At 39.9% G+C, this 24,408-nt stretch overlaps 1 protein-coding gene across 7 annotated transcripts in view; it reads left to right on the top strand.

Moving 5' to 3' along the window:
* Nucleotides 1–16,333: 16,333 nt before the first annotated feature.
* PLCE1 (phospholipase C epsilon 1) overlaps nt 16,334–24,408 on the top strand; it is a 196,236-nt gene continuing 188,161 nt past the window's right edge. For all 7 annotated transcript variants that reach the window (XM_069980388.1, XM_069980389.1, XM_069980385.1 and 4 more), the window contains exon 1: nt 16,334–16,587. The gene's annotated coding sequence lies outside the window, so the exon portion shown is untranslated. The remainder of the gene's footprint in view (nt 16,588–24,408) is intronic.

Below are 24,408 nucleotides of genomic sequence, written 5' to 3'. Positions count from 1 at the left end.
TGTAATAGGGTCCTTTATTCATCTAGTTGTATGAGGCTAGGTTCACAAGCAATGGCAGTGTGCTGTGAAGCCAAGTACTGGTAAAACTGCACACACTTTACAATTGATTGCTATGGTCTTGCCACATGGTTATTAGCTGTTTCACATTAAAACCAAACACAAAACCAGAAACTAAACAGCAAACTAGCCATTTGTATTAAAATGCATGTGGTTTTGCCATACAATACACTAGGTATGTGTGAGCTCAGCAATATAAAAAAAAATCTTCCCTTTTTATATATTTCCATAGGTAATGTGAGAGTTACAACACAATGCGAGCGCCAATACTTGAGAATTTTTATCTCATTGTAGTTTCTTTTCTTCTCCTTTTCCTTTTCTACTCCTGACAACTACATCTTTGGCCTCTCACTTTCTCAGCCATCTCTGGCCTCAGTAGGAAAACAAATAATTTCAGACCCCAAACCAGACTTATGAGTTTATTGACACTTCAGACCAGACTCCTAAAAAATTCAGACTCCAGACTAGACCATAAAAAATACAGGTCTAAGACCATACACCACAATAAATTCAGATCCCAGACCGGACCACAAAACCAATAGAGACCTCCCCTCAGACAACCTTAATCAAAGCAGACCCCAAACCAAAACTTTGAATCAATGGAAAACCCATTTCACATCCCTTAATCGATGTAGACCACAGATCAGACCTCTTAATATCAAGACTTTTTAATTTACAGATGCCACAGCAAACACCTCACTTTTAAGACCCCAGGATGGATCCTTGATCTGCAGTCCCTAGACCAGATGCCTTATTTTACAGATCCCAAACTAGGCCCTTTAACTCCTTATAAGAATCCATTATCCCTTAAGAATGTCTTCTTTTTTATTGTTCCACAAGTAGAGTTTTATGATGATCATTGATTACTACTGTAATGTGTGTATTACAGCCTTTATTCAGCCTGTCAGCATTATGCTAACAGACACTGTACCCCGCTGTGCTGCAGACACCATCCATGGCAGCCCTAGGGGCCTTTCATGCTGCCATAGAGACCCTTCAAAATGGAGATCCTCACTGACTGGTGAGGATACAGCATATGAGGAACTGATAGCCCTAGGATAGGATAAGAACCGTCCTTTGCACAGAGGGCCTGTAATTCCTATTTTAGGCCTGCAGTAAAAAAGCAGCAGCCTAGAATTTTTATTAGGGGATATTTTTAATACTTTTAAATTTTATTTTGTTTACACTCTTTAAATCCCTCTAAGTCATTTATGACCAGTAATTAGATTGTGTATACTAATCAATGCAATGCTTTTATATTGCATTGATCAGTGTAATTGGTGCTCTGCCCAAGGCATGCTGTACAAGCAGATTTTACATGGCAGGCACAGAACTCTTACTCTGGCTGCCCTGATAACTGATCAGCACCCCTGCACTCTTGAGATGCTGCTATCACTATTGCTTGCAGCATGCAGAGGTTTGAACTTCCAGGATTAGACTGAAGTTGGCTCCTAGTTGCAGGCAGGTGTACACTTGCAACCTGCTGTAGATTCTGAGCCTGCTTTACATTCAGTTCTGTAAAAAGGCATATGGGTAGTCATTAAGGGCTTAATGTCACCATTGTATATAGAGTACATATAATGTACTAATTAACTTTCATTAATTTGTTTTTGTGGGAATGCTAAACAAGTAATTCTGTAATTTTTGTGTTTGTTGGGGGTGCCTTTTTTTTTACATTGTTTATAGTGTGGTATAAATGACAGTGCCAGTTTTATTCCACAAATAAGTCGTTTTTATGTTTTACTACTTATGCACAATGTAATTTAGAAATAAAATATTTATTATAGAAAATGTATATATTATAGAAACTTATTTTTAGAGTTAGCCCTGACTTATTAAATATCTACTGCCATGTAACAGGACCTTTTTTGCAAGATGAGTTTTCATTGGTATTATTTTGGTGTACTCCAACTGTGATTTTTTTTTTACTTTATAACTAAAAAAAATAGCAATTATGGTATTGACTGCCAAATAACATAATGATGATTTTAGGATTCAGACTCCAGTCCCAATAGGTGGATATCAGGAGGGGCCTACATCTCTGCACTAGGTTATAGGTTGTATGTGTGTTGTTATTAAGAATGTTTTTTATACAGTGATGGCTGCTTTTCCATAGACCTTAATGAAGCACATTTTTTATACCTATTTTGCCACTGTTTTTGTTTTCATTTCGTTTCATTACAGTGTGTGTGAACCCAGCCTCACTTTTTATAGCTAGTGTACAACAAGTTAGTTTAAAGACACAAAGTGGGAGGTAGGTCTATGAAAAATGTATCATTTCTGAAAGCTGAGGAGCAGGAAAACCATGGCACTCCTCCAGAAATTAAGGAGCCAGCAAATAAAAGAAAGCTATAAAAAGGTGAGAAATCTCACACCAGCGGGATCTTCCACCTAATCAATGCTCTAAAGAAACCCTATAACATGTGTGATTTTCAAATCCACGTGTTAATTGCAGAAACGTCTTTCCCTAAAGTTTCCTAGAGGTGTTTATTAAGTACAGGAAGAGAATAAGAAATAAAAAGATACTGTATTCCCATCCACAACATTCAAACATATGAAATAAAGTCTGTTACGAAGTAGCAATGATCCTGAAGAAGTCTGAGGAAAATGTCAGTTCCAGCATATAGGTTATATATTGGTTAATGAAAAGTGGAGAGCAAACTGTTTTCCTGATATATAAATAATAAACAAGTGGGATACACCATCCAGGAATGTGTGTGTGTATGTGTGTGTGTGTGTGTGGGGGGGGTTGGTTCCATGCAAGTTCCTCCCGTAAATGAGTATGGATGATATTACGAGTCTGTTTTTTTATTCGTACAGGAGGACAGTCAGCTCTTTTTTTTGTCTCTGATGTATGTATCGTGGAGAATTATGCTTTTGTTACATAGAACAAGTGGTAAGGGATCACCACTCACTAACTGTAAGTGTATGGTCTCAAAGTTAGGGGTTGGTTCATGAACCAAGAACGGTACTGCTGCTAAATACCTTTTTTTCTCTTTTAGGTTAATGGTCTTCAAGATCTCTCCCTTCAGTCATCTAAACTTTCACAGATGACTCAGAGAAGAGAGAAATCTGTTTTTTTCATGTGCAAATGTGCAGTTAAACCAATAAGTGGCATGGAGCATGTCAGTTATAAAAAACAAACAAAGAGAAGGCACAACAAAGCAAAGAGTTTTGTGTATAGACTGCTCCAGGATAACAGATAAAGTATTCAAGAAAGGCATACTGTAGATGATTTCTTGTGCAATGTACAGGAACAGATGTGCCACTGCTAGGTTACTGTATTTTGCTACTTAGGTATTTTTGGTAAATGTTCCTATGCTCCCCAGTGTACTATTTACTTTTTGCCATAAGATGCCACTATGTTGAAAAACTAGCACATTGGAAGTCAATGGAGGATATTGTACTAAATGTTTATGTTATTGATTGATGCAAGAATATCATTGGCTGCAATATCCCACCTCCCTGGCCTACCAGAGGCCCCTTCTTGAACATTTCCCCCAAAGGCAGTCATTTGATTGGTGAACACATTGAGCTGTTACACTCTGTACAGGCCACATTCATGTGTTTAGTCTCTTGTTTTCAATCAGTACAAGACTAAAAAGTTGGCCTTCAGGAGACTGGACCTGGATTTCAGGTAAGTATGGCTTTGTTTTACAGCATGATAACAAAATTAATAACTAAATTATTAATTAATGTATTTTGTGAACTTACTGCTCTTGATTTAGGGTATGTTCACACTGAGTAATTCAGGCGGAATCCCACCAGTGTGTCATCGCTCGTCTATGGGAGAGTGCATGCTCCTCTGCTGCTGCCGCTCTCCGCTCAAAGAAGTGTCATGTCACTTCTTTGAGCTGAGATCGGCAGCAGCGGAGGAGCAAGCGGTCTCCTATTGACAGGCAATAACACACTGAGACAGGCAGGATTCCACCTAATTTACTCAGTGTGAACATACCCTTAATTTTGAAAGTTATAATGACAGCCTTACAAAGTTTTAAACTGCCAAGACATCCCCCTTGTAACTTCTTATGGACTCTGGAAGTCTTTCTACTTAAAACCTACTAAAGAGACTCTAACAAGTCAAGCTTAACCTATTTAACTATCCTCAATTATCCCAAATGGCAATAATATTTAAGCACAAGCTGCTGTATTTAATATTTCTCTTAACTAGTAACCATATACTGTTGTTTAAAGTTGAACTGTTCAGTAATTCAAGTAGTTAAAATGTCACTGTTGTTAAATTTGTTTTTAGCAGAAATCAATAGTCCAGACAATTTTAAGAAACTTTGTAATTGGGTTTATTAGACACATATGCCATTATCTGCATTCAAAAAGACTTTTCCCAGGTCCCCCTCCTCTCCTTTCTGTCATCCACTGCTCAGAATCAGGAAATCTCGACTCTTTTTTTTTTATCAGTCGGATCCTGTCTGTGCTATGGAAAAGGGAGGAGGGAGGATTACACAGGATTACAGAAGGATTACACAGTGGGGGAGCTATGATCAATTTACAAAATTATAGAGAAGGAAAAAATAAAGGGCCTTTTACACAGGCTGATTATTGTCCAGAAGCATTTCAAGAAAGCTCCTTCGGCCAATAATCTGCCTGTGTAAAAGTTAAAGTGACCAGCTGAGGATGGGCAAAACGTCTTGTCCTCCACTAATCTGTTTAAAGCAGCCTTTAAAATTTATTAGCATCAACCACACGTCTTATTGTGTAAATGGGATGTGAAGCTGATGACCATAAAGGGAAACGGAATTGACATTGACAGCCAGAGAAGGCAGGGCCTGATGTTACAAGCGGTGTCTGGAAGACTGATGCCGGATCACAAGCAGCGTGGTAAGTATAGACAGCTTGTGATATGGAAACTGACAGCACAGATACAGTATATATATATATATATATATATATATATATATCCATATATCCATGCTGTCAGTTTTCAGGGCTACTCAAATGATAGTGATCGTTCATACAGCCTGGGCACTTGATTTCTCTTGCTGTGTAAAGGCACTGCAAACAATCAATTTAGACACTCTTCTTGTGATGCCAACGCGCTCCTAGGGCCCGTCACGGTCTCCCTACATGGTTATTGGCTAGAAAAAAACGCCCACCCAGGTGGGAAAAAAATCTTATTTTTACAGCGTTTTTGCTTGAATATTCGCTCAAAAACAAATCAAAATAGTGCAATATTCGATCAAATAGCTACTTAATTGAGTAATACTCACTCATCTCTAGTTAAAACTAAGATTCTACAAATGGCACAGGTAGGTAGATACAACCTGAAGACAACTGCCTGCCGATAGATAGGTTTATCAGGAACTCCATCTCCACTCAAGTGGGAAACCTGAAACCTGATGATATATTTTTGATATCTCTGTCTTTTGCAGTTTTTGTGCCAAAGCCAGAAGTGGATTAAAATGGAAGGGAAAATATAAAGAGAGGACTTGGACTTCTCTTTTCTGTTGGATCCTCTTCTGGTTTTGGCACAAAAACTGCCATGTATGATTTCAGCAATAGGGTTTTTTTTTATCAAACCTGCTTGATAAAGATTCCCTACATTGTAACTAGAGATTAACGAACCGAACGCTCAGTATTTGATTAGCTGGGGCTGCTGAACTTGGATAAAGCTCTAAGGTTGTCTGGAAAACATGGATACAGCCAATGACTATATCCATGTTTTCCACATAGCCTTAGGGCTTTATCCAAGTTCAGCAGCCACCGCTAATCAATCAAATGCCGAAAGTTCGGGTTCGGATCGACTCGAGCATGCTCCAGGTTTGCTCTTCTCTAATTGTAACACATAGCAGTATCTCTCGATAATATGGCACTGCTTAAATGTTGGCTATTCCTTTAAATCCAGACATGTACATTTAATAACATCTTTTCATTTTACTGTCATTGAGAACATATAATAGTGTCCATGTATTCACAGGTCTGAAGTCTCGGGCTTAGGTTTAACGTTGACGCCCACACCCTGGATCTTGCTACTTTTTCCTTGTTGTAAAATAAAAAAAAGTCCATTTAAAATATCAAAAGCGAATAAACCGTCTAAACGCTGGGTGATTTTCGAATATTAAAATGATGACATCCGTGTCAGGTCTTGAAAGGTTTGGAGATTTTCTAAATATTTGTTTTAATATACGTGCTGGAAATTGTATTTTATTCATCTGGTTTCCTCATTTCCCCTTGACACTTTTTTTTTTTTGCAAGCAGAGCTGCAAAGCTGAACCTTTAAGTTTTCCATGGAAAAGCTGGAAAGTGTGCAGCCTTTCATTGGCGGGCTTGTGTCTTGAGCAGCCTTTCTTCCAGCAGATAATGGCTGGCAGCAGTACACAGAGGAGAGGTTGTGTGCCGTACTCATGAATTGAGTCATTGTTTGTGAGGATTGCTTGCATTTTTCCTGGAGAGCATGAATCAGGGTGTAAAACAGGCACCTTGTATGTTCTCCTGCTTCAGCTTCAAGTAAGAGGGGAAAGAATAACATTCTAATAAAAATAAGAGCACTCACAGCGCCTATCGGCAGCACAGCCGCCAGGGGACTGCAGGCGAGTTTATAGACTTACCTCACCCCAATTACACTGTAATAATATTTCCTAAATTGTTTTTATTATTTTAATTCCTTAGGATACATCATGCAAGGGTGAAATGAATATGCTTTGGCACAGTTACGGCTTATGCAGTTAAATTTAGGGTCAGAAATGAATATTATTGGCACTTTAAGTCATCTAGAATGTATTCAGCCAAATATCATTCCTTACAGCACTGTTAAATATAAAGCGGCACTGACAGTCATTACAGTAAGTGGCTATATAGGCAAAAAAAATGACCCAATTCCCTAGACTTACAGAATGAGATGAATCCCTCTTGTCTTTAGCTACATGCAAGAGCACGATTAAACTGGATTAGACAAGTGTTTTCATAGGAAACACGGACATAACTTCTCCATTTTTCTACGCTCTGGTCTTTTAATCCTATATAATAAAATGTGTACAGAGCTGTATATTCATTGCTAACTACACTATTACCGTCATTTATTGCCATCGCCTCCATTGCATTCAAAGAAGAAAATGCAGAAACTTTGCAAATAGAGTTTGTTCTAAAAATCCTACTGTTTTGTGTATACAGGTCCCATTCAGGCCTATCTGTTTCCATGGTTACAGACTACCTGATGTCATATTACAGGCTTAATGCATAATAGAGCTAATAAGGGGGATCATACCTGATAATCGCATCAATTTCCTAGTAATTAATGGAATGGAAGATTTTTAGGGTCCATTTACACAGAAAGATTATCTGACAGATTATCTGTCAAAGATTTAAATCCAAAGCCAGGAATGGATTTGAAAAGAGGAAAAATCTCAGGCTTTCCTTTATGATCTGTTCTTTGTTTATAGTCTGTTTCTGGCTTTGGCTTCAAATCTTTGGCAGATAATCTGTCAGATAATCTTTCTGTGTAAATGGACCTTTACTGCAGTGTTGAAAGCTTCAATGCAACTGTAATGTAGTCTGATCTTGTGTTTTTACCCCAAAGCCTTGCACAGTGGTACACTGAGTCCCAGAATAGAAAAGGCTAAGGCCCTGTTCACATGTACGTAATATAAAGTCTGTGCACAAACTCATACTACAGACCAGCCCCTGAAAATCCCAGCATCATCATTCATTATTGATGCCGGAAGCTCAGAAAGAGTTAAATATTTACGTTACTGTACTGACACAACTGTGTACAGTATTGCAAAGATTTAACAGCTTAGGAGCTCCCGGCATCATCAAGAATGAAGAGACCGGGGGTTCTGAGGTATTACGAACTTGTGAATAGAGCCTTAAAGGGGTATTCCCCCCAAGAGCTAAAAAAAATGTAATGCTCCCAAACCTAGCTGGCCTTACTCACCAAGTCCCTCTGAGTATTTTGAGACGTCTCCCATCTTTCTAGCTGCTGCCGTTCCTGAGTTACAAGTTAAAAGCTGATCTATATCCAAGATAGGAAACTACATTTCCCATCATGCAATGCTTATGCCTGATGATGCTGAAGTAGCAGAGCTGAAACAATGAAGGAGATGATGACGGTGTAGCAGAGCTGAGATGGCGGTGTCGGTGTAGCAAAGCTGAGTTGGAAGTGACGGTGTAGCAGAGCTGAGTTGGGGATGACAGTGTAGCAGAGCTGAGTTGGGGATGACAGTGTAGCAGATCTGAGTTGGGGATGACAGTGTAGCAGATCTGAGTTGGGGATGACAGTGTAGCAGAGCTGAGTTGGGGATGACAGTGTAGCAGAGCTGAGTTGGGGATGACAGTGTAGCAGAGCTGAGTTGGCGGTGACTGTAGCAGAGCTGACTTGGCGGTGACTGTGTAGCAGAGCTGAGTTGGGGATGACAGTGTAGCAGAGCTGAGTTGGGGATGACAGTGTAGCAGAGCTGAGTTGGGGATGACAGTGTAGCAAAGCTGAGTTGGGGATGACAGTGTAGTAGAGCTGAGTTGGGGATGACAGTGTAGCAGAGCTGAGTTGGGGATGACAGTGTAGCAGAGCTGAGTTGGCGGTGACTAGCAGAGCTGAGTTGGAGGTGACGGCGTAGCAGAGCTGAGTTGGCGGTGACGGCGTAGCAGAGCTGAGTTGGGGGGACGGCGTAGCAGAGCTGAGTTGGGGGGACGGCGTAGCAGAGCTGAGTTGGGGGGACGGCGGAGCAGAGCTGAGTTGGCGGGACGGCGTAGCAGAGCTGAGTTGGGAGGACGGCGTATTAGAGCTGAGTTGGGGGGACGGCGTAGCAGAGCTGAGTTGGGGGGACGGCGTAGCAGAGCTGAGTTGGGGGGACGGCGTAGCAGAGCTGAGTTGGGGGGACAGCGAAGCTTGGGGGCGGAGCTTGTCGCGGGCCATTGCGGGGGCGGAGCTTGTCACGGGCTATATTGGGACGGAGCTTGACGCGGGTGATTGCGGGGGGCGGAGCTTGTCGCGGGCGATTGCGGAGCTTGTCGCAGGCAATCGCGCGGGGGGGGGGGCGGAACTTGTCGTGGCCGATCGCAGGAGTGCGGAGGCTATGCCGCGGGTGAGTGAGGGATGCCACGGGTGATGGGTGGGGGGGGCGGTTGGTTGTGGGGCGGGGGGCTGCTGGACACAGGGGTGAGCTCTGGGCCGGGGATGACCGGGTGGCTGCTGTTAGCTGCGCTGATCACTGTCTCCCTCTGTAACAGCAGCCACCCCATCAGTGTTCTCAGTCACTTCACTGTGCTGGGACTGAGGACACATGATGCCGTCTCGGAGGGTGGGGGCCAGGAGCAGGGAGCGTGTCGGGTTGGACTGAGGTCTGATGATTCTATGCAATCCATGGAGGTGAATGCAGCTGGATAACAGCAAAACTGTGCAGAATCCGTAATAACTGTATATTGGAAAGATGGAAAGCTACGGGTGGGCAGCGTATTAATGCAAAAATAATTTTGGGGGAATACCCCTTTAAACATCCCTTTTATTCATTCATTTATTGCTGTGCAGTTTGCAAATCAGCACTTTTTTAGGACAAAAACAGCCAATAAAATGTGGTAAATATATATTGTTTAGCAGTAAAACATGGCAAAAATACCTTCTTTGGATATATAAAATTAGGGCTGTAAAATTTTACTAAAAGGGAGTTATCAGCCTTAGGGAGATTAGCCTTTTGGAAATTTGGACCTATAAAATATATGTTTTATGGTTCAAAAACAGCCCAATATACTTTGTGTGAAAATAGCTTCACACGCAGCAGACCGACAATTATCTGTAAACTGACCCTAATAGGGGAGTGAAAATCCACCATAAATCCACAGTGTAGTAGATTTTGTTGTGGGAATACTGTTGCAAGATCAGATTTTTAAAACAGACCTAGTCAGTAGCTTTTTTGCTGACTAAATTAAAAGCCGGAGATATAACTCATATATCACTCCATCGCTCCAGAGCTGGGATGTAATCTCTAGGCCACATTCACACATCAGAATTTTTTTAAGGATGACGTTTGTGATCCGCAAATTTTTATCTGCAATCCGCAAAATATCATCCATTGTGTATCCGCAAAATAAAGATGTAGTTCTAAAAAAAATAGGAAGGAAAAAATGAGCCTGGTGATGTCACAAAAATGCAAATACGCAATTACCGATGGTTTTGTGGACTGCAATGTACTTTCCTTAAACTTTGCACTTTCCCATAGACTTCTATTGAAGTAACCGTACCGCGTTACAACCTGTCCTGTTTTAGTCACAGTATTTACAGAATTTACAGTATGTATGAATCGCACCATAGAATTTAATGGGTTGCAAAGGATTCAGTATTTGCTAATCAGCAAATGCTGATGAAAAATACTGACGTGTGAATAAGGCCTTAGACGTCTTATGTAAATTGGGACGTAAAGCCCACGTGGTGTTCCCTTGGGCTATAGAAGCCCAGTACAGTTCACAGGACCTTTAGGTGCAGGCACTGGGACTTTAGTTGGGAGAGAAGGATTTAAATAGAGCTTTTGTAGCCTAGTGGAACACAGCATACACTTTTCCTCCTAACATGAAAAAATAGCATTTAAAAAAAAAAAAAAAAACTGGTCGCAAATCATGAGCTTGTTCAGCTGTACTTAGTCATGTCCTTCATACTTTACTGTCTGAGCATTGACTTTCCCAACTCCTGTCAACTCCAGTCCTCAAGACCCACCAACAGGTCATGTTTTGCGGATATCCCATACAACGAACAGCTGTGGCAGTTACTGGTGCACTGACTATTATTATATCACCTGTGAAATCCTCAAAACATGACGAAAATACAACCATATTTTTCTCTCAAAATGAAGGCAATATTTTACTTTAATTTTACTGTGTGTGAACATAGCCTTATTCCCTTTTGCTTCTAATGTAGCAATGGAGAATATTCTGAGAGACAAATCACTTAGGTTCAGCTTCATTGATTGTAGCAGCCGCTAATAAAAGCCAGATGGTGAAGGGAGGATGGACTCCTACCAAGGAATTATAATCGGAAACTAATATAAAGATGGAATATTTTATTAACTTGGAGTTTGTGAACAGGTAAATCCACAGAGAAGAACAGCAAGCTTCTCCCTAATGGTGCTGCAAGTGTCTTCTAGGTATGTAAGGATTAGGGTTACCTCGCTACAGGCAACACTTCTATCAGTGATTGAGTGAGAATACCAAGTGTTGTATGGACACAAATTGGCATGTGGAGAACATTATCATTTCTCTCTCCTCTTCTTCCTCTTCCTCCTCCTCCTCCTCTGCGCTGTTTTGTGTCCGTCAGATAAGACCTGAGACTTCTACCCCCACAAATGCAAACATTAAAAATTTTTCTTGCTACTTTATAATATATTTCATAACAGGAACTTACTATTTAATCACCCCTGCATGGATTGCTGTCGCTCTTCCTGAATTATATAGTCCAGTTTTTATCAATGCATGGCTTTGTTCACATCTGTGTTGTGTTTTCCAGTATTTTGCTGGCAATAGAGTCTAAAGCACTGTTCCTATCATCCAAAACACTGAAACCCCAGCAGAATTCTCACCCTACTGAAGTCTAGACCCCACTAAAATCAATGGAATCTGCCAGGGTTTACTAGTATCTGTTTAAAAACAGATCCAACATAGCTATGAGAGCTCTGCCATATAATTTAACCCCTTCAGGACCAGGCTAATTTTCGTTTTTTGCGTTTTCGCTTTTTCCTCCTTGTGCTTAAAAGGCCATAGCACTTGCATTTTTACACCTACAGACCCATATGAGCCCTGATTTTTTGTGTCACTAATTTTACTTTGTAATGACAGGCTGAATTTTTGCATAAAATATGCTGCGAAATCAGAAAAAATTATATGCGCGGTGAAATTGAAAAAAAAAAAACACAATTTTTTTCTTGGGGGGGGGGGGGGGGGCTCCGTTTTTACGCCGTGTGTCCTATGAAAAAACTGACATGTTATGTATGTTCCTCAAGTCGTTACGATTACAATGATATGTAGCATGTATAACTTTTATTGTATCTAATGGCCTGTAAAAAATTCAAACCATTGTTAACAAATATATGTTCCTTAAAATCGCTCTATTCCCATGCTTATAGCGCTTTTATCCTTTGGTCTTTGGGGCTGTGTGAGGTGTCATTTTTTACGCCATTATGTGTTCTTTCTATCGGTACCTTGACTGCGCATATGCAACTTTTTGATTGCTTTTTATTAGTTTTTCTGGATTTGATGCGACCAAAAATGAGTGCTTCTCATTTGATTCTGACTTTTATTAGGGGAGGGGGCTTTTTATCAATAATGACACTTTATTTTTAACTTTTACACTTATACTAGAAGCCCCCATGGGGAACTTCTAGTATATGCACACTGATCTCTCATTCAGATCTATGCTGCATAGATATGCAGCATAGATCGATGAGATCGGCCCTCGTTTGCTTCCGGCTGCCAGAAGCAACCGAATGCCGAGCCGGGATAAGCCGGCATCAGTCACGTAGATCGCTCCTCCTTGACAACGTCACGGGGGAGCGATCTCCCCACTAGACACCAGGGAAGAGCTGCTCTGAAGTCTTAAGATGCAGCTGTCAACTTTGACAGCTGCATCTGAAGACTTAATTAGCGGGCACGGCGATCGGACCGTGCCCGCTAATAGCCGCGGCCCTGGGCTACATGCTACACCCGGGACTGCGGCGGTTTAGAGCGGGGTCGGCGCGCGCCCCCGCTCCGAACACCCCCACCCACGCGAGGACGTACAGTTACGTTCTCGTGCGGGAAAGGGTTAAGGGTGACCTTACTATATTTTATCCTTATCACCTAGATTTCCCTTTACTGATCAAAGCCAGATAATAAACCATGTTCTTTTTTGTAATCTACTTCTATTTTCTGACTTTAAGTTTTTATTTAAATGGACACTGTAATTATCAATAAATCAGCAGTAGAGGTGATATACTACATTTTTGGGATTTATTTTTTTTTACTTTTTTTCTATATGAAATACAATGCTATAAATTCAGCCACTAGGTGTCCCACTTACTGGAAAACTGCAGTCAAGGCTCCAACACTAAGGCCATTTGGTCTTTATTAATAGGAAAAATAGAGACCAAATGCAGGAAGTGATGTCAGTTGTCCCATTGCTTAGAACAGACTGACCCAATAAAGACGAATGCTGATTGGCCAGAGGTCGTGCATGCCCCTGTACAAGCCCCTGTGTAAATTAACTGACCTCAGGGCCGGCCCACCAGCTCAGAGTGAAATGTGGAAAACATGAGCAGCACAATGGGGTACTAAATGAACAGTTGGGGCTGCAATATTAAAATAATAATGGCCAGCATACCTAAGGCAAGCATTAACTATATATTTGCTGTTTTTTATATATATATATATATATATATATATATATATATATATATATATATATATATGTCATTAGGTACATAGAGGTTTTTTTTACATTATTATAGGGGCTTGGGCTGCCCTCTTGTCTGAGCTGTTTTAACAGTATTTGGTAATATTTTTTACAGCAAGCCCATGGACTCCATAGGCACAGTGGACAGCACTTGTCCCATTAAGATTAATGAGGAAGGCTTCTGGGTGTGCTCAGTGACCTTTATGGAAGTCATTCTACAGGGAGGGAGCCCTAGATAGTGAACAGCAGCTATTATATGTACCTGATATCTATAGGCTGGTGTCTCCTTTCACTGATGCTGATAAAAAGGGCAATGCTGGGAAATGGTCTACAGAAAAAGAAGTCTCAGCTTAGTTTTAAGCCTAGTGATGAGAATGAAAAATTTCAAATTTCAGAATTATTATAAAATATAAATTGTATAGTGGAAAATTTGAAGAAAAAAAAAATCACTAAAATTTCTTTAACCCTTAGAGGACCGGGCCAATTTCAATTTTTGCGTTTTCATTTTTTCCTCCTTGTGCTTAAAAGGCCATAGCGCTTGCATTTCTTCACCTAGAAACCCACATTAGCCCTTATCTTTTGCGCCACTAATTGTACTTTGCAATGACAGACTGAATTTTTTTCATAAAGTACACTGCAAAACCAGGAAAAAATTCAATGTGTGGTGAAATTGAAAACAAAAAAACGCATTTCTTTTATTTGGAGGGTATTTCTTTTTTACGCCATTCGCCCTGGGGTAAAACTGACTTGTTACATATGTTCCTCAGATTGTTACGATTACAACGATATGTAACATGTATAACTTTTATATTGTGTGATGGCCTGTAAAAAACTCAAACCATTGTTAACAAATATATGTTCCTTAAAATCACTCCATTCCCATGCTTATAGCGCTTTTATCCTTTGGTCTATGGGGCTGTGTGAGGTGTCATTTTTTGTGCCATGATGTGTTCTTTCTATCGGTACCTTGATTACGCATATGCGACTTTTTGATGGCTTTTTATTACAATTTTTCTGGATTTGATGCAACCAAAAATGCACAATTTTGCACTTTGGGATTTTTTGGCGCTTACGCCGTTTATCAAAGGGTGTAAAATTTAGACTGGTGCAAACTGCCCACAGCAACCAATCACAGCTAAGCTTTCCTTTCAGCACTGCCTAAAGCTGAGCTGTGATTGGTTGCTGTGGGCAGTTTGCACCAGTCTCATTTTTACACCCTTTGATAAATCTCCCCCTATAGTGTTTGTAAAGGATCCATTTGCTGATATCTCTCATATTATGGCTGTCCTAGAAAAATGTAGAGTGGTCCATGGGCTGGAAATAAATGTGGGTAAGTCCCGTCTGCTCCCTCTGGACCAGAATATTTTGACTCCGATCAGGAACCTCAAAATCAAGCAGAAAGCAAGTTGAATCAGTTGAAAGTGACTACAAATTGATGCATACAGATGCACTGTCAAGCCAAATAAAAAAAGCTTCCTTCATATATATATATATATAATATATATATATATATATATATATATATATATATATTTTTTTTTTTTTTTATTATTATTATTATGAAAATAACAGGACATTTCAAAAGGATGCCAAACATGATGTAAACTGCAGAGGACAGGAACTGGCCGGACATATCCAAAAGTTGCCACCAAAACATTCTTGGTTCCCAATACTAACCTGAAGCAGAGTTCCTATTTTTGGTCGGAATGTCCTTTCTGCAGTGAGAGAAGGTTTTACAAAGCAAAATTATATATATATATACATATATATATATATATATATATATATATATATATATATATATATATACATATATATATATATATACATATATATATATATATATATATATATATATATATATATATATTTAGTGCCATGTAAAAACTGGAGGGAAATCAAAGCTCCAGTATGTATGAGTTTATCCATGTTATAAGTGCTGTATTTTAACCCCTTCCTGCATGAGAGCATAACTGTGCGTCCTCATGCAGGTGGGGACGTTCAGAGAGAGGTCGCATGGCGACCCCGCTCTGTACCGCCGTGATCCCGGGTTAATACATTTTTTTTTTTTTTACAATTTCACCACACATTTAATTTATTTTTCTATTTTTGTGCGTACTTTATGCAAAGATTCAGCCTGTCATTGCAAAGTAAAATTAGTGGCACAAAAATTTGGGGTCATGTGGGTCTGTAGGTAAAAAAAATGCAAGCGCTATGGCCTTTTAAACATGAGGAGGAAAAAACAAAAGCGCAAAAATGAAAATTAGCCCGGTCCAGAAGGGGTTAAGCACACATTCTATAACAAACAATTGGAGCATTTTCCCTCCTATGAAACCTATAGCTTTAGGGCCCTATTCCACCGGACGATTATCGTTTGCATAATCGTTAACGATTAACGATCTCAAACGACCGCTATTGCAAAAGACCTGAAAACGTTCACTCATTTCCATCGAACGATAATCGTTACTTATGATCGTATTTGCGAACGCTTTTTCTTCGCTATTTATTCGCTATTGCGTTCGTATCTACTGCGAACGACCGAACGATGTCTTATTCAATGTGAACGATTTGCGAACATTTTGCGAACGAGCAACGATAAAAATAGGTCCAGGTCTTATAAAGCGATCAACGATTTCTCGTTTGGTCGTTAATCGGTAACTGCATTTCAACCGAACGATTATCGTTTAGATTCGAACGATTTAACGATAATCTGAACGATAATTGTCCGGTGGAATAGGGCCCTTAGAGGGTTAAGTTATTGAGCTATTGAACACATTCATTTCCCCTTCCCTCCAGATGCATTGTGGAGTCCCATTCCCCCACCCTCCTTATCTCTAGCCTTGGGTTTCTCCAGTGTTTAGCCATCTCCCCTAAGATGCAATGATCTGCACCACTGTCCACATGGCTTGGCAGGCTGAGCACTACTGGTGAGAGCTCTGGTAGCTGCAGTGTTAGCTCAGACATTCCAATGCTGTGAGGCAGCAGTGTGAGGGCTGGTCACCCAGCCCAGCAATTACTGAGGCAGTAACACACCAACGCTGAACTCTCATTCACAACACAAGGGATACTATGGCTTGTGACCAGCAGCCTGCAGCGCAGAAATGTGAGGCCGCCTTCACCCCAAGATTACACATGCCTGCAGACCATGCACTCTGTGTAGCCCCAGGGTAAGAGATGCCGCACATGTATTGCTGAATAATCCTAGACCATAGGAGCACTGACCATGTACATTTCACATGGAGGGAACATCATGCTGTATTTACTCCGACTACTCATGCAGGCGTTTGCGAATGGAACTTCATTGTAACTTTCAGGCTGGAAAAGCTGCAGCTATGACTGAGGGTTTATACTGTATGATCTTTATTATTACTTTTAGGCTTTGAATTTATTTAATTGTATGAAGTATAACACACAGAAGCAAGTTGTTCTTGTAATTCTATATAATTGTATTTATGGATCCAGCCTAATTTTCTGCAAGTTGTGTAAAAGACATTGTGAGACTCCTGCAAACTACACGCCGCATGGATATCAAATGATGGATCCTACTGGCTCTGTCTCTGTCCCGTGCCAAAATTAGAAGGAAGCTTATGATATTTTTAATGCAAAACAGGTGTCACCCAAATTAAAACTGAGCTGGGAGGTTTAGAAAGTGAATGTGGTGTGTGGTGATCTGTCGCTGGTGTCACTTTATTTTGCTTTGTTGTATTTTACATGAAATGTTTTTGCTACTAATTGCTGCGGTTTAAGGCAAAACATCTTGTGGAAGGAAATAAATAATAATAAACAACAATGACACGGAAAGTGAACAGGTCCTGTATCCAGAGTCACCTGCTTCATTATGTGCATAGTATGAATTTATTTATTTATATTATTAATAATAATATTAATAATAATAATAATAATGTAATAGTATTTACTTATTTAATAATAATCAGGTCAGGTTCCCCTGTCCGTAGTCTAGAACTTAATAGGACCTCACCATTCTCCCTTGTGCTTACTATCTCTCTCTCTCTCTCTAAACAAAAAACAAAAAAAAAAAAAAAAAATATATATATATATATATATATATATATATATATATATATATAATTTTTTTTTTTTTTTTTTTTTTTTCCTTTAGGTAGTTTTGCCAGCTTTTCACAAGTAGTGTTGCAGCCTTAGGGTCAGGGTTCCCACAGCAAAACATTTTAAGCCCCCTCCCCTCCCCTACACACAACACAAAGCACTACGCATATATAATCTCTCTCATATATAATATAATAAAATCTCTCATGGCCAGAGGCAGAGTCCTGGCTGCAGCTACAAGAGTGACTGGCAGAGCAGAGAGCCAATGGCTGCTTTCTCTGGCAGCCCACTGTTTTTACCTAAAAGGGCCCTTATGGTTAAATACATAGGTGCAGGAGCAGACTACCTTCTGCTTAACCCCTTATGTACTGCAGTGTGTAAGTGACCCAATGTTCAGAAGACAAGGATATATCTGCTTTACTGCCCTGATAACCCCTGACCTCTGCACTGAGCCCTGTAGGCTGGAGAACAGAGGTCATGGGTTATCAGAGGAGATCTTTGTCTTCTGCTTGTTAACTCTTTTTTTGTGTTGCAGCATGTAAGTAAACACTGGGTCACTTAGACACTGCAGTACATAAGGGGTTGAGCAGAAGGCCATACGTTCTTACCTTCTCCCCTGGGCCTCCCTCCTGCATGGCCCCTAGCAAATGCCTACCCTGCCTCTATAGTAGCTACACCACTGCTTGGGGTCCATTTACACAGAAAGATTATCTGCCAAAGATCTGAAGCCAAAGCCGGAAACAGACTATAAACAGAGATCAGGTCATAAACAAAAAAACTGAGATTTCTCCTCTTTTCAAATCCATTCCTCGCTTTGGCTTCAAATCTTATGCAGATAATCTTTCTGTGTAAATGGACCATAAGGCTATGTTATCATACTATCTTTTTTAGATGTTTGATGGCTATCTTTCAGGGCCTCACAATAAGGCCAACAAAGGTGTGTGAACATAGTCTAAAGCTCCAAACTTTCCATAGTGAAGCAAAATGTCAGACATCTACCATAAGTTCAAAACAGTATTAGGACATGCATTTTTAGGGTATGGGTTTAAAGCCCTTGTGCACAGATTGATGTATTAGGCAAAGTCTACATAGCGACTGAATCATGTTGCATTGTAGCTAACAAAAGTGAATGCGGCCACATTCTGGCACGTAGGGTTAGGCTAGGTTCACACTGCGTTTTCAGCATCCGTTTAACGCATCCGTTTTTTGCAAAAAACGCATGAAAAACGGATTGCAAAAAACGGATTCATTTGTGTGCATCCGTTTTTCCATTGACTTCCATTGTAAAAAAAAACGGATCCGTTTTTTTTGACGGACCAAAACGGACAAAAAAACGTTGCTGACCCTATTTTTCTGGACGTTAAAAAAAACGGGTCCGTTAAACGGATGCTGAAAACGCAGTGTGAACCTAGCCTAAGCTAGCCCAACCTGATAGTTGTCAGTAATCCATCTTGGTTAACACATTCACTTTTATTAGCCGCCATGCAGCAATATTTGGTCGCAGACAGTTGATGTGTATTCTTCGGCTTTTACAGACAACATGTTGCTATTGATGTTTCTATGGAATATAGAGATGAGTATTAGTGTACTTAGAGAGATTTATCTGACAGATTTTTTTGCAGCCAAAGCCAGAAACAGACTATAAACAGGGTACAGGTCATAAAGGAAAGCCAGATTTATTCTCTTTTTTTTAAATCCATTCCTGGCTTTGACTTAAAAAATCTGTAAGATAAATCTATCTGTGTAAACACACCCTAAGACTCGAGCACGCTTAAGAGTGTGTCCGGACACTCTGCGTTTGATTACATGTGGTTGAATGCATCCCTAGGGACTCATAGAAAATATGGATACAGCCATAGGCTATGTTCACACTGTAAAACAGCGGCCTTCAATTGACACCACCATTGTTTGCAGTATCAAACAACGGCCGCCGTTTAACATGTTCCTCTGGCCGATATTACATTATTTAAGACCCATCGGCAACAACCACCGTTCTTATCATAAAAACATTGTGTGCACATAGCCATAGGCTGTACAATAGTCAGCTTGTGTTATCTGCAATGTTTTCTAATTTTAATTTTTATTTTTTTTGTAAATTATTGATATAGCTATATGTGATATTTGTAAAACCACAATGGTGGTCCTAGTAAATAAACCTCCCCACCACCCCAATAAGTAACACGAATTTAGCTGGGTAAATGATGTTTTGTCCGAATATTTCCCTCCATGCAGTTGAACATTTCTATCTGTCTGCTGTGTGGAATTTACCAAGGGAAAGTGCATGATAGACGGGTTTCAGTAGTTTCATAATAAACGATAAAGATGACAAACATTCAATTACTCAGCAAAAGGTCAGGGTTATACAAACAAGCAGAAGCACATCTCCCCATGTTGAAGTTTATTGACCCTGCTGCTGCTGCAAGTTTTTTGAACACTTCACCTTGGAAGCTTTGAAGACATACGGCCTGTATGGTGGCCCACTGTTCCCAATTCTTTATTATGCCCCCATAGGCACTCTATATGCCAGCAAGTCTGCAAGGCATCATATTCTTTAATAGAAGCAATGGATCCAGAATGAATATACCCTAAGGCTATGTTCACACGCTGCACAAACAACGTCCGTTTTGCCGTGAATGGACATTGTTTAACGATACCTACGGCCGAAATTAATTCATCATGATCAATGACCATAGCCTTAATATGGAACGCCTTCAATAATTACACCCGTTTTTTTTGTTTTTTTTTTTACTGATTTTGTAGGGTGTAATGAACACCTAAAAAGTCTTTTTTTTTTTTTTTTTTTTACATTAAAAATCATGCCACAGAAGCATTTTCTCAGTGTTGCAATAACTATAAGGGGAACAAATAGATGGCTGTAGAACCCCAACAGTGTAAAGAAAAGTGTCCTAAACAGTTAAAGGGGTTATGTGGGCTTTTCAAAACATAGCGATCCTCCAGAAACAGCACCACTCCTGTCCGCAGTTTGGGTGCGGTATTGCAGCTCAATTCCACTCAAGTAAATAGAGCTGGATTGTAATTTAACACACAACCAGAGGTGGAGCTGTTTTATGTATCCTGAATAACCTATTTAATATGCACTTAATATTATACTTAATCTGCTGACTGTCCTTTACAACAGAAAGTTTACCGATTCTGGAATGTTTTGTGTGAACATATTATCTGTTGAAGTAGTTACCAAAGAGTATTCCAGATCCTTCTCAGTAACCATGTTAAACATGCTGAGGCTATGTACACAGACCTGCTGACACACAATATTTCAGACAAACTGAATATGTGAAATGTCATATTAAATCACTGTCTCATATAAGCATAATGGAAGTTATGGACCCAGTGTCATTTGTTTATTTGTTGAATCATTTGTTGTCAAGCAGTAATTGTGGTATCTGCTATTCAGTGGTAACGTTTCCTGCTGTTAATGCATTGGTAAAACCTGAGCACTCTAGTAAAAGCCTGTCAGATGTCTTATAAATTTCTTTTCTTTTCTTTTCTTTTTTGAGCCTTATTGGCAAATAGCATGATTACAATATTGTGCCTTTATTAGATTTTATTACATTTATGCTGTGGTGCATTTTTTAAAGATATAATTTTACCCTGTCGCTAATAGAAAATGAAAGGTATTCTTTGAGTTTTGCTATGCAGCCACTGTAATTGGAAAGTCACCAAAGAGATCACTCCACCTTATAGACATAAGACGGCTGAGCTATTTAAACTTGTGATGATGCCGGTAATGTCTATTAGGGCATATGGACTTAATTAAAGAGGGTTCTCCGCTTACAAAACCCCTCTGTGTTAGAGCATAACTATGCATTGTCTGATATGGGGAGGGCGCTAAAAATAGAAAGATCCATTATGATCAACTGATCACCGGGTCCTCTTCGATCTAAAAATCAGCAAACTTCAGGGTGAGTAGTTGCTTGCCTACACGAGAAGAGTAGCAATATTTCTGTCTATTATGGTATGTGCCATTTTTCATCAGTTTCTCTTGTGCAGGCGTTATCACTAATTTTCAGTTAGTGGGTATAGACTGGCTGCCATGGTGTCTCCATCCCCTGCACATACACAGGAGTAGATACTGATCCCCTGTATCTCTATAGTATATCCTCAGAAGCAGCAGCGACTGTTGTGACAATATTATAACTGATGTACCTATAGGGGAACTGTGCCACACAACAGGTACAGTCATTGGGGCAATGGGGCACAGAACTGGGGGAAACGGCAAGATGGGGAATTTGTATAGGTAGGAAGGATGTCGGTGTATAATGGTAATATTGGTTATTATATAGTGCTTTATTATATAGTGCTTTTTTAATTCAGTATCAGTATGGTTTATGTTAGTTATATTTCTTATGTAACAGTAAGTAATGGTAGTGGTTCTATTTTTAAAGCTTTGTGTTGTTGGTAACATTGGTTTGATTACCAATATGTAATTACTGGTGGAAACATTTAGTCGAGGGTCTATGTGAGCACATATCTATCTATCTATCTATCTATCTATCTATCTATCTATCTATCTATCTATCTATATCTTGGAGTGGAGTAAGAATAATAACTTATACTCACCTGTCCTAGTTTTCCAAACCAATTTCCCCTAACTACCTCCTGGTTGCTAATGATGCTCTGCTCAGCCAATCACTGACTGAGCTGTGACACTCTGACCAGTGATTGGCTAAGCGGGGCTGTTTTTGTGGGGATGGCACATCATCAGCAACCAGAAGATAGTTGAGGGGATCAGAGATTAAGTGCTAGCATAGTGGCTGCAGGGGATCAGATCAGGTATTTGTTCTTAATTCATGTTTATCCCACCCCCGGGCACATTTAAATGTCTTATATCCCTGGATCGTTCTTTAACATTATATTTGAGGCATTAGAGTTCACAGCCGCAGTTCTCTACACACTACCGCTTGACTGAATGTGACAGTATTGTTGCTCTAGTATTTTTACAGTTGTAGACCCACTTTTAAGTTTACGAGGGCCACACTTTGTCTAAAACTGAGAACACTAACATGTTAGGTAGGTAGTTTAACCTACTTACTGTAGAACTATCAGCTTTTGTCTGAGCGAAAAGGTTTCCTGGTTCTATTTTTTTTGTAGATGTGTTTGCTTTCTTACTGATCTGTCTGGCTTTCCCTGCCTTTTGCAATCTATTATAAAAAAAAAAAAAAAAAAAAGAGAAAAAAAGATGATATTATATAGTTTTTATGGTATGGATTGCTGTAGCAGGTTATATTATTAGATGGGTAAAATCTGTCAGACAAAGGGAAACAGTTTTGCATATGTTTGCAGCAATAACGCGCACATTTCACACTTTTTTTTAAGTATTCAGATGCTTTTATTAAGCGTGATGTGAACAAAGTCTGATGGTGTGTGGTGCTGGCTCAGCTAATGCCTTTCTCTAACTTTATATGGCATTATTACCAGTGATGCACATGAGAAGCTGTTCCTCTGCAGGTGCATCTCTCACTGAACATGCTATGCGGCATGGAAATCACACCCAACACTTCCTGAACACTTTGGCACAGGTGGACGTCTAACAGAGAGAGAGAACATAACCATCGCCAAATGTTTACTTCCTGTACACAGTATCCTCTGGTACAAAGAGTCTGCATATCCTACATGGTGTCCCCAATATGCTGACTATTAGAGATGAGCAAGCATCCTGGAGTCTGATCGTTCAGCATTAGAATACCAGTGGCTGAAGAAGTTGGATGCTAGGGAGTCTGGGAAAACAAGGCTACAGCCTATGGCTCAAGTTTTGCTCATCTCTACTAACTATACATCATCTCTTTCCAAGATCTCTCCAGAACTGCAAAAGTCAGCAAATTTCCTAATATAACAGTGACAAAAAAGACACAAAATAGGACTCTTTTCTCAGATCGCGAGAAGGATTGTGAATATTGTTTACACCCTCAACCTGAGGCTTTTCAATCAGACCAACAAGATTTCCCTTACCCGTCCCATATCCAGGGTCTGTCTCCTGGCGGCCCTGATAGTCACGCACATCACTGACCTGCATAGTGCAATTTTGGTTCCTGGCATAAGAGAACTTTTCTCTATATAAAGCTACACTGACTGGAAAGTTAGTTGTAAGTACACAGGCTATAGGAACGTTAGCTTAGATTAGTTTTAGAAAGGTTTATTTGCAGGAGCATCAATAGGTTTAATGTAGGAAAATTTAATATAAAGTAACATTGGGGAAGTTCCTTTAAATTTCTTGATAGGGCATTGTATTTTATTACTTTCAAATATAATGCACTATAGGTACAGTTACATTGATAATAAAGATTTCAGAGGAAATCTAAAACATACTTAAAGTAGTGGCTTTTGAAACATTAAAAAAAAAACCCAATCAATTGTCTTACATAAAATGTGGAATTTATCGAGTGTCTTAAATAAAGCATGGCTCCCCTGCCCCACACCAAATGTACTAGGAGGCGCATGACTCGCAGTGCGCTGTCACTCCACAGCCTCTGATTGGTTACTTTGGCTGTCAATGACCCAGGAGACAAAGAAACAGGCGGTAGGGCAGGTAGGCATGATCTGTTTACGGGTTGTTTACACAGACAGATATATCTGACAGATTTTTGAAGCCAAAGCCAGGAACACACTATAAACAGAGAACAGGTCGTAAAGGAAAGACTAAAGCCCGTATTACACGGTAAGAGCAGGGGAGGCCACAGGGAGCTGCCGGGGGGCTGCCTGGGTAATGGCTAGATTGTCCGGGCAGCCCAAAAAAGATAGCCGCGCTGCTATTTTAGTCATTTGCCATTCAACATGTTGGAAGACAATGAGAGCGTGGGAACATAGCCTAAGGGAGAATAATTCCATTATAATATGATACTGTAAAAGAAAAATGCTAATGATCTGAAGAGGAATAGTTAAATATTGATAGTGATCCATATTAG

This window comes from Dendropsophus ebraccatus, chromosome 8 (genome assembly GCF_027789765.1).
Source record: "Dendropsophus ebraccatus isolate aDenEbr1 chromosome 8, aDenEbr1.pat, whole genome shotgun sequence".
Classification (NCBI taxonomy): Eukaryota; Metazoa; Chordata; class Amphibia; order Anura; family Hylidae; genus Dendropsophus; species Dendropsophus ebraccatus.
Note: the sequence above shows the minus strand (reverse complement) of the source record. Positions and strands in the feature narration are given on the sequence as shown.